Source organism: Delphinus delphis, chromosome 20, assembly GCF_949987515.2.
Source record: "Delphinus delphis chromosome 20, mDelDel1.2, whole genome shotgun sequence".
Lineage (NCBI taxonomy): Eukaryota > Metazoa > Chordata > Mammalia > Artiodactyla > Delphinidae > Delphinus > Delphinus delphis.
In genome coordinates, this window is record NC_082702.1 from 59,215,995 (window position 1) to 59,225,936 (window position 9,942).

The 9,942-nt window shown below is 51.4% G+C and overlaps 1 long non-coding RNA gene across 1 annotated transcript; it reads left to right on the plus strand.

The window, feature by feature from the left end:
* The first annotated feature begins 4,144 nt into the window (after positions 1–4,144).
* On the plus strand, positions 4,145–9,626 carry LOC132416582 (uncharacterized). The gene is made up of 4 exons (XR_009517654.1): positions 4,145–5,100; positions 5,411–5,627; positions 5,749–5,808; positions 6,363–9,626. It is a non-coding gene; the product is annotated as an uncharacterized lncRNA (long non-coding RNA).
* The last annotated feature ends 316 nt before the right edge of the window (positions 9,627–9,942 follow it).

A 9,942-nucleotide genomic window follows, 5' to 3' on the forward strand; every position in this document is an offset into this window, starting at 1 on the left:
GTCAGCGGAGAGTGGGCAGCTGCACTGAGAAAACCCCTCAGCAGCATCCCTCATCCCCACCATAAGCACAGGGCAGGGCTGGAGGAGTCTCGTGTGGAAGGTGGCCACAGCACACTGAAACACAGATCCAGCTCAACGCCAGACCAGACTGACTCACACCCCCCCCACCCCACTAATGACCGAGCAGAGAAGGAGCCATGAACACTACCTCAGACTCTCCTGGCCCACACACGATGTTGGGCATGCAATCAAAAATTATGAGACAGACAAAAGAAGCAAGAGAAAAAAAATCAACCCATCCCTAAAAGGCAAGGTAGGTAACAGAACCAAACCCAGATGTGGCCCAGATGTTGGAACAGTCACACAGGGAATTTTAAGTAACTATGGTTCATATGCTAAAGTCTCTGGTGGAAAAGGTGGGCAACGTGCATGAAGGAATGAGGAGATTCAGCAGACACGTGAAAAGTATGAGAGAGAAAAACATGGTCACAGAGATAAAGAGTGCCTTCAATGGCTCATCAGTGGGCTCAACACAGGTGAGGAGAAATAAAAATTACTCTAACAGGAAAACAAAGAGGAACTTAAGAAAAAAAAAGAGCACCGGGCTTCCCTGGTGGCGCAGTGGTTGAGAGTCCACCTGCCGATGCAGGGGACACGGGTTCATGCCCCGGTCCGGGAGGATCCCACATGCCGCGGAGTGGCTAGGCCCGTGAGCCATGGCCGCTGAGCCTGCGCGTCCGGAGCCTGCGCTCCGCAGTGGGAGAGGCCACAACAGTGAGAGGCCCGCGTGCCGCAAAAAAAAAAAAAAAAAAGCACCTAAGAGCTGTGGGATACTACCAAATGGTATAACATACATGTCATAGGACTCCCGAAAAAAGAAGAAAGAGAAAACAATGCAGAAAAAGTATTTGCGAGGTAATGGCCAAGAATGTTCCCAAAATAATGAGACAGCAAACACCAGATCTAAGAAGTTCAGAAGACACAAAACAGGATAAACATGGGATGAAACACACACACACACACACACACACACACACACACGGACACACGCACCCCATATTCAAACTGCTGAAACCAAAGAAATAGAGTCCTGAAGGCAGCTAGAAAACAAAGGTGCCTTAAATGCAGAATAACAAAGATAAGAATTATAGCAGGTTCCTCTTGAGAAACTATGCAACAGAAGACAACAAAGTGACATATATAAAGGGTTGGGGGGGAAAATCAACCCACATTTCTATACCTAGCAAAGACATCTTTTTAAAAATAAAAAGCAAAATAAAGACTTTTCAGACGTGAACAAGTTTATCACCAGGCCTGCCTTAGAATAAATATTCAAGAAAGCTCTCCAGTCAGAAGGAATGTATCAGACGCCTGGATCTACACACAAACGAATACATTGAAGGTAAATATCAATCACTCTAAAAGGTAATTGTCTGTTTCAAGCAAAAACAGTAGCACTGAATTGCAGGTTTATTGCGTATGTAAAAATAAAATGTATGCCAGTGCTAGCCCAGAGGATTGGACACAAGAACTGGAAGTGAACAGTTGTAAGGGTCATGGAACGTATCAATTGTGGCAGTGGTTATATGACTGTGTTTGTCAAAAATCATTAACATATACATTAAAAGGGGTGAATTTTACTGTCTGTACGTTATACTTCAATTAAAAATTTAACTCTCATGGGGGAATCACTGAAGATGGCAGAGCAGGAAGACCCTGAACTCACCTCCTCCCAAAGGCACTCCAAAATTACAACTATTTACAGAGCAGCTATTGATGAAAAAGACTGAGCCACTAGAAAACATCTTCCACGACTAAGACATAAAGAAGGAACTTCAACGAGATGGGTAGTCACGCGGGGTTGTGGGTTAGCCAAGACCCATATCCCCAGGTGGGCAACCCACAAACGGGAGGATAATTACAACCGCAGAGGTTCTCCCTAAGGAGCGAGGGAGCCCCACATCGGGCTCCCCAGTCCAAGGGTCTATACCGGGAAGACAAACCCCAGAGCATTTGGCTTTAAAGTCCAGCAGGGCTTATTCTGGGAGAGCCAGAGGGCAGTGGGAAAGAGAGGCTCCACTCTTAAAGAGCTCACACAAAACCTCGCACGCTCCAGGATCCAGGGCCGAAGCTGTAATTTGAAAGGAGCCTGGGTCAGACCCACTGGCTGAGCTTGGAGAGCCTCCCGCAGAGGCGGGAGGCACCTACCGCTCACCCAGGGGACACAGACCGCTGGCTGCGGTCACTGTGGGAGCTCATTCTACCATGTAGGCTCTGGTCCTGGTAGATGCCATTGTGGAACCCTCCTCTAGCTTATTAGCCTCAGGACCCAGCCCCACCTGGGCCCACCAGCCCGTAGGAATCAATACTGGCCAAGCAGCTATCTAGGCAGGGACGCGGCTCCATCCACCAGCAGACAGGCTGCCTTATGACCCCGAACCCACAGCCGCCCCTGGACACATCCCTGCCCACCAGAAAGCCCAGGACCTGGCCCCGCATACCAGTGCACGAGCACTAGACCTTATACCCCAAAGCCCTGCAGCTGGAGAGCCTGGGACCCAGCTCCACCCACCAGTGGGCGGGCACCAGCTCTGGAATCCCCTGGGCCCAGGCCCCGCCCACCAGTGAGCCTGCTCTAGACTCTGGACCAGCCTCACCCATCAGTAGGCAGACAGCGGCCCCAGGACAACTGCGGCCCCACAGCCGGCCTTGGTAGGATCGAGCCCAGCTCTGAGACACCTTAGGCCCCTCAACTAGCCACCTAGGACCCAGCCCCACTCTGCAGCAGGCACAAGCTTCGGGACATCCCCGGACCCCGCAGCCAGCTGTGTCAGGAACTGGCCCCATCTATCAGCAGCCCGACACCACCTCTGGGACCCCTGGGCCCTGCAGCCAGACCTCAGAGCCTGGCTCTGTCCGCCAGTGGGCCTGCACTAGCCCCAGGACCTGGCTTCACCCATCAGTGGGTGAAGCCCCGGGAGCTCCTGGACCCTGCCCCTGCCCACCAGTGAGCCAGCACTAGACCCAGGTTCCGCACCCAGCCACCTCGTGACCCAGCCCCGCCAAACACTCATTGGTGAGATTTCCAAACATAAAATGGTCTTTATGCGAATTGATAGTTCTTTTCTAGTAAGCTATTCCATGCGGGTAGTTTGTATTTGACAATTTATAACACTGATCAGACAAGAGTAGGGAGATGTTTACGTCACAGAACAAGGTGATTTTAGGCAGTGTTCTCAGTGTGTCCAGACCAGCAGTAGCCTCAGCATCACCCAGGTTTTGTTAGACATGCAAATTTTCGGGCCACACCTCAGACCAAATGAGACAGAAAATAACCCGGGAAGGGTTCCAGACACCTAGGCCTTAACAAGACTTCCTGTGGATTCCGATGCAGGCTAAAGTGTCAGAGCCATTGCTCTAGGAATGTAAAATAATTGTGACGATCTGCAAACCTCAAGTGCAATGGTTAACATAAAATAAATTCTACCCGAATGGTCAGGGTCATCACTAAAAATGTGCTGTTGCTTTGTGAATGAGGAAAGGTCAGGTTTATTTCATTCACTGCTATACCCCTATCAGTTAGAACACCGTCCAGCATTCAGAAATGCATTGATAAATACTAGTTGAGTTAAATAATTTTTTAAAAGAATCTGTTGTTCAACTTCACTCCAATAAGAGAAATGCAAATTAAGCCATTTTTCACACATCAAAGATACAAAAGTTTGATCACACCCTGCGTCAAGGGAGCTTAGGGAAATAAAGACCCTCAAACATTACTAGTGGGAGTGTATAGTGTGCAGCCTCTGTGAAGGGCGGTTTGATAATACTTATTAAAATGACAGATTTGTATATCCTTTGCCCCAGCAAGTCCATTTCTTAGGATTTATACGGCACAAGTATCAGCTGTGCTCTTACACTGTCCAAGATACTTGGGGCAGCAGTAATTAAGCCAACAAAATCTATGCCCTCACAAAGCACTGCGTACAAAGTTATCCATTCAAGACTGGAAAAAACCTATTCCCCCTGCCCACCCCCCCCGCCCCCGGCGGGGATATGCAGCTGTACAGAGAACGCAGAAGCTCTTCACATGCCGATACGAACCATTCCCCACCCCCCACCCCCACTGATGAGTAAATACGCAGAGCACAGGACAGGGTGCATGATGTGCTGACCTCGGGGACATGTGTGTTTGAAACAAGCATATGACTAGAAGTTCTAGAAGGATAAACAAAAAGCCAGACACAGTGACTACCCCTGGGGCCAGTGTCTGGTGGAAGATTTTGCAGTTTATACCTTTTTGTACTTTTGAACATCGATCCATGTCAAATTAGCCAACGGCAATTTACACAGTTATTTCTACAATCTTACCAAGTTCAGGCCCCAGCAAGCATTTGAGGCTCACCCCCCCATCCAAGATCACATGTCAGCTCTGAGGTAAAGTTTGCTTCACTCCAGTCTGTACAGCGGAAGACATGGTACGACAGAGAAGTTGATACAGCAGCTAGTGTGTGTGTACATTTGGAAAACGTTTGATTCCTTTTTAACTTCCCTGCATTACCTGTTCAAAACATTGTTGACCTAAAACAATGAAACGGCCAGTTATTTTACCAGCAAAATGCGTTTACTCAGGAATAGCAAAGAATTGCAATTCAGGACATGCAATCTATGGCGAACCCCAGGCAAGTCCAGAGGACAGAGGAGAGGAACTTCTTTTATAGAGGAGAGAAAGGCGTTTGGGGAGAGGATGTTGTAAACAAAGGGTCCATTGGAGGAAACTGGGACTTGGAAGTGTAGTGGCTTTTCATTGGCTGAGCTGTGGTGGTGTCTCATTGGCTGGGCTGTTGCGGGCAGGGAGAAATTCTTCCTTGCCCTGATGGGTAGGAAAGTAGTAAGCTCCTTCCTCTTGGGTCTGTAGTTGAGGTGGGGGTCGTAGGGCGTGAGTGTTCCCCCTTCTGGCCTCCCGACTCCATTTTAAATGAGGCTTCTGTTAATTTTCACAACATAGATACAACTGCAAATGACCGCCAGTGTCATCAATGGGGAGCAAACAGTATTCTCGAGTATTTTCTCGGCTCCTGATCGGGAATCCGGGGTAAGCATGTAAGTACTCTTCGTTCCCTCCTTCACAGGACAGCCCTGTCTGCCTCCCCTCCTCTTCCCATCATCTTGTGGGATTTCCTCTCATCACCTGGGCTTAGCTGAGCTCTGGGTCCCCGCCTCTTCTCCTGTCTCCACCTCTTCCTAATACCAGCCTAGAAATCCTGCAGCCATGCCAGTCCCAGAGCCCTTTCCCCAGAGCTGTACTGGGCTCCCTTTTAGAGATCAAGCACAGCCTGGGCCTATCTGGCATCCCTGGGGATTCATGGGCTCTATCATTATCCCAAAATAATCCTAAAGCACAAAACCACAGCCTCTCGAGTTTCAGCTTTTCCTCCCGGACCCCTGAGCCCTGCCTCGCTGCAAGGATCGTGACAAAGACAGCATTCAGGGACCGCTGAGTCGTGGACACAAGGGCCTCGTTGCTCACAGCGTTCAGTGTGCAGGTCCCTTGGGAGAAGCCGACCTGTTTTTCAAGCTGAAGTGGAATTCAGTGCAGGCTGAGAGCCTCTGCCTTCCCCTCACAGCAGGTGAAGTGGTTCTACCTGTGTCTAGGGGAGTCCAAGGGCCTTTCATCTCAAATTGTCTTTGATGTTTAACCCAATCGCTCATACGCCTGACTCACTCTGACCTTTGTCTCAAAACCCTCAGCGTGCTCTCAGTGTGGTACCTTGGACCCTGGAGCCCTACACCCTCCCCTCCTGCAATCAGGTAACTATATTCCACAGGGCACCTGGGCTTCCAGTCCTAAATTATCTTTTTGGCTTCCAGGGGCCAAAAATTAGGATCCTTTAGTTTCTGTGTCCGCAAAGATGCTCAGAGGTACAATTCCTGGAGATCTGAATCTCTGGCCAGTGGCAGTCATGAGCCAACCACCCCTCTGATTACACTGCCCTGGCATGGACATGGTCTCTAATTCCCTCAAAGCATCAAACACAGAGCATGGGAAAACACCAACATAACCAGTGGGGTTATGTAGCCACCTGTAGCCCTTCCCCGACTGCAGAGACTGTGTTTCCTCGTGGCTGTTTCCCCTGAGAGACTGGTGGATCCTTGGGAGGACCTGGGCAGGTTTTTCACTGGTCTTTCCCAGGCATAAGACATTAACGCCCAGTGCTCAGCAAATATGTGTGAATGAACAGCCTACACTGTAAGATGAATGTTTGGGGAGTGTGTTTGCTAATGCGATAACTTGAGAGTGATTCTCCAACTGCAAGCACTGGTGGATCAGTCACGTCACTAAATGTTTCGATTCTGCTTCCAAGCACAGCCTCCCTTCCCCGGGCCTTCCTCGTGTATTGGAAATGAAGGCTAAAGGACGTGGCTTCAGGAGTGGTCTATTGATGATCCCGTCGTGTAGAAATGACCTGGATCCAACGCTTTCCAGGTTGGGTCCACGACTGACCATCAATTTCTGTCACGTTTCTCTGTTGAGACTCTGAACAGTTGGAAATAGCCTGTTTCATTTCTAAACTCCAAGGGGCAACTTCAAGTCATGGAAGAACTAACATCTCTTTGACGCTGACGTTCTGTGTTGCGTACTTGGCAGACAAAGACCTCCATATATTAGCCCGAGAGCCACTTCCTACTGGGATAAACCCCATGCCTACTTTTTTGTGTGTGTGTGGCCCCGCCCACGGCATGCAGGATCTTAGTTTCCTGACCAGGGATTGAACCCGTGCCCCCTGCATTGGGAGTGCAGAGTCTTAACCACTGGACGGCCAGGGAAGTCCCCCCGTTCCCATTTTAACCAGGCATCGTCTGCTCTCCCTCAGTGTGTGGAGCCCAGACAGCTATCAATTTACCCACACCAGTTCCTTGTGGCAGAGCCCTCAGTCTGATTTAAAATATTGACTCGGCTTTTTAAAGTATGGCTGTGCCTGGGCTGTACTCCACCCCAGGAAGGAAGTGATTACCTTGACTCTGACTTGTGACCAATGGGTGGAACTTGTCACTATACCCAGAGCTTCTAGCAACCAGATCAGAGCCTGCTGCATCTGGTCACTCGAGTCATGGGCCCCTTTGATCAGTTTTGGTTTGGTGAATTCACTTCCTTTCCCTTTATTGACTTAGATGCCGCTCTCGGGCTCCCAATCTAAGAGCTTGAAACCCCTCTCACTGCCACCACCACCTGCAGGCTGTTACTTCTCACCTTATGTGCATTTCTAGATCTCATCTAGGACATTTTTGGGAGATGTATGAATAAATGACCTGGCAGGGAAAAACGAAATGGTTTCTAGGAGCATCTAGGGGGCCGACGGATGCTTCTGCTTCCTTATTTGCTTGTGGCTAGAGGGACAAACCTTCAGATACCAAGAGATATGGAAGTAGAACCTACCTAACTTCAAATTTTTTTTAGTAAAACCCCAGTGTTCTAAATCTTGCTGGCTGAAGTGCACAGGGATCCCTGAGAAAACAATTAATGCCAGATCAGAAAGGGTATCATACGTTACACAGGTGACCTCAGGGCCCCTGCATCAGGCAGGTGCGAGTCATCACTATGCCATCTACAAACTGACACTTGCCATCTACCTCTCCGAGGATTAAATCATGAGGTGCTTCAGCTGCTGAACTTCAACACCCCCTGAAAGGAGTTCGGGGTGGAAATCAGGAAAGAGGCCCTCTGGGCACTGGGAAAGACTGGCACGACAGTCCTTCAGATAGCCAGATATTTTCACAAGAAGATTTTATGAGCCCAATTCTTGCATCTCCTTGTATCTAGAAAAGCACTAAAATCATTAATGGTGACATCTGCTCCCCGTGACCTGCAGCAACTCTCTGCAAAAAAATGGGATTGGGGCTTCCCTGGTGGCGCAGTGGTTGAGAGTCCACCTGCCGATGCAGGGGACGCGGGTTCGTGCCCCAGTCCGGGAAGATCCCACATGCCGCGGAGCGGCTGGGCCCGTGAGCCATGGCCGCTGAGCCTGCGTGTCCGGAGCCTGTGCTCCGCAACGGGAGAGGCCACAACAGTGAGAGGCCCGCGTACCGCAAAAAAACAAAAAACAAAAAACAAAAAAAAAACGGGCTTGACTGTACATACCCCTGTTCACCAAAATCATGTATATACTGACCTCCCCCGCTACCCCTTTGGAGCAGTTGCTCAGAGCTCTCTGAAATGCTGTCTCCCGGGCTATAGTCCTCATTTTGCCCCAAATAAAACTTAACTCACAACTCTCACGTTGTGCATTTCTTTTAGTCAAGAACTAGGTCCTTACCAAGGCCCGTGGTCATCAACTGAGATCCTAAAACCGTCTGGTCAGTAAGGGAAACCTGAGGCCCTTTGAAGTACAAGGAAGGTACTTCTGGCTACAACCCAACCCGCTTCCAATTAGAGTATACCACCTTCCGCTCTGGGGCCAGGGTGCCCCTCCTGAGATGCTCCCACCACCAGGAGTCAGAGGGGTAGCTCGGCCTACAGTAGGAGCAGTGACCCTAACTTCGGTGAGCTGGTAATGTTTCAAGTGGAAGTCTTTATCCCCACGGAATCTGAAAGCAAAAAGCACCCCTTGCGTGGGCCCATCAGGAACCACCACGTGGGGGAGGACGGCTCTGCGTATCGCACATCCCTGGCACTGTGTGTTGTGAGTTAGGGCCTTTCCTAACCACCGTGTGGGAACTCCCCACTGTGGGTTTCTCGCTGTCGCTGATCTAAGACAGACCCGGAGATTCTCCCTTCCGTCTACTGACAACCATGGATGGGGGTTTAGAGTGGGTAAACATTAGGCGGGAAGATTGACCTGAGTCCCAGGTGCCTGCGGTTCACTCCGGAGACTGCAAGCCCCAGGCTCCAACTTTCCATCTGCAAAGTGAGAGCGCTGCTGCAATTTTGGGCTGCATAAACGCCGAGGGCCAGGAAGGCCCTGAAAGTGTCCGGCTGCTGAACACCAAAACTTTTGATACAATTCATCTTTACCAAACTCCTTTTTGTTGGAAGATTAAAATTCCAGATGCGGTTATCTGACAGTAAGGAATTCCCAGGGAACTTTCAAGTTCCACCTCAGACCTGAAAATATCGCCAGCATGGAGAAATTTCCAGGAATCTGCACGACATCAGCTCCCCAGGGGATCCAGGGTCGGACCCTTGCCTTTTTGCCTCTTACTTCCCAGGGCCGTTTGGCCGTGTTATTCTGACCCGGTACAGCCAGGGCTGAATAGGCCTCGCCTGAGGCTGTGAGTCGGTGCCGCCTCCCGCGCACGGCGAGAGGCCAGCCGGGTACGAAGCGCTGCTCCACCGCCGGTGAACTGCGCCTCTGCGCATGTTCCACGGAGACACCGGGGCTCTTAACGCTGCCGCGTGTCCCCGCTGGAAAGGGACGCCTATTAAGTGCTTCCTACTCGGGTCTTTCTGCCTCTCATCACCCTGAGTGGTGGCTCCTGAGGTCACTCTGCCAGCCGGCTCTGCGGCACCGTCTGCTCCTCCTGCAGTCACGGGCCTCCCGGCTCTGCCGCAGCCCAGAGTCCAACGTGCCGGGGCCCCACTATTACCGCGGTGGGTCTTGGGCTGGATGCTGGCCTGGCACGCGTGTGAGAGCCTGGCGTGGGTTCGCGGGCAGGGCGACGAGAACCGCGTCTCAGTACGCGCCTCCCTCCAAGCGTCCCTCTGCGGGTCCCGGCTCTGCACACCGCCCCCCAGTCCCTTCCACCTTCCTCACCGCGCCCCCTCCCCCGGACCCTCCCCCCAGCAACCGGATCCCGGCTTCTCCACCCCCTCCCACCTGCCTCACCCTCTCCACAGGCCTCCCCCCGCCCCTCCCGCCCCTCCCCTCCCGCCCCTCCCCTCCCCTCCCCTCTCCAGCCCCTCCCCTCCCCTCTCCCGCCCCTCCCCTCCCCTCTCCCGCCCCTCCC